This window comes from Mandrillus leucophaeus, unplaced genomic scaffold (genome assembly GCF_000951045.1).
Source record: "Mandrillus leucophaeus isolate KB7577 unplaced genomic scaffold, Mleu.le_1.0 Scaffold514, whole genome shotgun sequence".
Taxonomy (NCBI): domain Eukaryota; kingdom Metazoa; phylum Chordata; class Mammalia; order Primates; family Cercopithecidae; genus Mandrillus; species Mandrillus leucophaeus.
In genome coordinates this window covers 1,052,168-1,055,304 of record NW_012105520.1, presented here as the reverse complement: position 1 = coordinate 1,055,304, position 3,137 = coordinate 1,052,168, and the positions used below count along the sequence as shown (strand labels likewise).

The window sequence follows — 3,137 nt, the reverse complement described above, 5'->3', positions numbered from 1 at the left end:
AAATTAGATCTCTTTTCCTGTCCCTTCCACCCTTACTGAGTTCTTTGAGAAACAAATGAGACCACGGGCTTGGAAATGCCTTGAAAACATGTCAGGCATGATTGAGAGTGACGAAGTGTTACTTTGGAATAGTCACTGTAGCTGTTGTTCCTGCTCAGCCAGCTGCTCCTCTGCCTGCTGTATCCTGACTTCACCTTTCTGTATTTGCAGGACAACAACCAGTTAAGCAGAGACAGAGATGCCCACAGGCTGCAGGTGGACAAGAACATCTAGGATGGGGGAAGGTGGAACGGGAGGTCTGGGGCCCTTAGCATGGGTGGCGTGGGTGAGGTGAGAGGGGTGCAGGTGAGCATGGTGAGGTGGTCGTACAGGTCTGCATGCGTGCACCGCTAAGCTCTAATGCCATCCATGCCCCTCACTCATGCTGTAGATTCGGGCAACTCATGACATTTGATTCCTGGGGTCTCTTCCAGTGCCACGGTTCTGTGGTTGTGGGGCGAGGGTAGAGGGTTGATCACCAAAACAATCCTTTCTATTCTTCGTTCATTCCTTTCTCTGCTGCCTCTGGCCATAGCAACAGTAATAAGGAGCTGAAGCAGGAGAACTCAGCTTAGGCAGAGCAGCTTCCAGTTGCGCTGACCCACAAGGCAGGGGTGCAGCGTGACTTGGAGGAGCTGAAAAACAAACTGGAGATTGCCGACCTCATGCTTCAGCAGGCAAGAGGCTGTAGCTCCAGGGCAGTGGGAGCCCCATCCAGCTGGGGCCATGGTCTAGGGATCATGCTGGATATGGGGAGGCTCCAGCCAAGAGCTGGAAAATTTGAGTCCTTGTTCTGCTTCTGCCATAGAATCCTCTAGAGACTGCTAAAAATCTACAAACTGAGACCCTGTCATAGGCCTGGGGATTCAGAATCTCAAGGTTAGGGCTTAATTTTTTTTTTTCTTAAAGCATCATGGATGAAAGCCATTATTTTATAGATTACATTTATATGGCTAGCTCATGAGTCTGTGTATTTCCTTCTGAGGTTCAAGTCAACACTTTCACTATTCCGTGGTAATAAGAGAGAGTTGTGATCATCTTTTTTCTTTCTTTTTTTTTTTTTTTGAGATGAGGTCTCGCTCTGTGATCCAGGCTGGAGTGTGGTGGTGCTATCTTGGCTCACTGCAACCTCCACCTCCCAGGCTGAAGCCTCAGCCTCTCAAATAACTGGGACTACAGGTGCATGCCACTGCACCTGGCTAATTTGTATTTGTAGAGACGAGGCTTCGCCATGTTGCCCAGGCCGGTCTGGAACTCCTGAGCTCAAGGAATCCACCCGCTTCAGCCTCCCAAAGTTTTGGGATTACAGACATGAGCCACCATGCCTGGCCTGAGAGCTCTTTAAAATTATTTAATTTTTTGTTTCTAAAGCAAAGCAACTTGACAGAGATCTTTATTGACTGAGTCGTACATTGAGCCTAGCCCTAGCCCATTTAAAGGCACTGTGTGGAATGGCCTGTGCTCCCCAGATCGAAACTTCTCCCACTTCACCATCCAGTTGTCTAGCTGCTGCAAAGCCCTGGATGCTAACCAGCAGTTACAGCAGGCCATGGAAGAGCGGGCACAGCTGGAAGCATACCTGGGGCCCATGAGGCTTTGCAGAAGGAGGGACGTGGAAGGATGATGACGCCAGGTGGCCAGGAGTAGGTGAGGACCAGTGACAGCCCTTCCTAACTTCCGTGTCAATTCTCGCAGTTGATGGAGTGGCTGTAGTATCTACAAATGGAGAGACCAGTGCGCTGAGTATCTCCATGGAGAGCATGCCATGTGTGGCAGAGGATGCAGGAGATATCAGAGCAGATGAGACCTGACCCTTCAGTCCCCACCTAAGAGAGGTCGCTTGATCATTCTGAGCATCTATGCAATGGGAGGAATACAGCCAGAAGTGGTCATGGGTTTGGGCTTTGTGGAGGTGGGGGCAGAGAGGGAGATGGTAGCCTGCCCAGCTACCAGCCCCTCTTCTCCAGGGCCCTTTCCCCCTGTGCTTTGGGCAGGTTTGCACATTGAAGGAGGAGAAGAAGCATGACCTGCATCAGGTACAGGAGCTGGAGACAAGCTTGACCAAACTGAAGAACCAGATGGGTGAGCTGGGGCTGGGGTGACCTCAAAGCAGGACTGGCATTGGAGGGCTGTGGGGGTCGCTTAGAATGCCCGAGGGAGGTGGGTGGATGGAAGGGCTTTGAGGCACAGGGAAAGAGGTCTGTGCCAGGAGATGGCAAGTCTTGTCATCTCCATGAGCCTCAGTGTCCCCAACAACAAAGAGGGAGGAGTGCCTATTGTCAGCCACCCACAGTGCTCTCTATCTGAAAGGGGCTTGGAAGATTGGCTACCATCGAGTACAAGGAATCATTAGCAGGGAGGCCAAGTTTGCAGAGCCTGAGAGGAGCTGTGCACCAAGAGGAGGGTTTTTTGAGAATCCAGAGGCCCTTATTGTCTGCTTCCTTTCTAAGCTGAACCCCTACACCTGGAGCCCCCAGCAGGACCCTCAGAGGTGGAGCAGCAGCTATAAGCTGAGGTCAAGCACCTGTGAAAGGAGCTGGAGAGTCTGGCAGGACAGCTCCAAGCCCAGGTGGAAGCCAATGAGGGCTTGAGTCGCCTGAACCGGGAGCAGTAGAGGCCGCAGGAGCGGAAAGCAGAGCTCTGGGAGGAGCCGGGAGAGGCACGCAGGTCCTCTGTGCAGAACAACCACACCACCATCAGCCGTGCGCTCTCCCAGAATCGCCAGTTCTAGGAGCAGCTGGCCAAGCCGAAGCAGATAGTAACCCCTGCCCCATCCAATAAGGGCTAGGAGGCGGGCACCAGTCTCTGGGGAAGGGAGGTGTGAGGCCAGAGGCAGCTCCAGCCTGGGGGACAGGTGACCCCAGCAGCCTCCAGGGCAGTGCTGTGACTGTTTCTTGCTTCTTGCCCTGCGAATTTTAGAGGTGGGTAGCCCTGGATTCCTCCCAGGTCTGAACGTCATCATCCCAGCTAGAGGCGTGGAGCTCCCCAGTCATAAGGAAAGAGACAGTATTATAAGAGCCTCCTTAGATTCAACCTGAATTCCAACCTCGGCTCCACTGCTCACCATTGAACTACCTTGCATCTCTAAGTCTTGGTTT

General features: G+C 52.6%; 1 pseudogene; it reads left to right on the top strand.

The window, feature by feature from the left end:
• Window positions 1-351: 351 nt before the first annotated feature.
• LOC105551278 lies at window positions 352-2,630 on the top strand (annotated as a pseudogene).
• The last annotated feature ends 507 nt before the right edge of the window (window positions 2,631-3,137 follow it).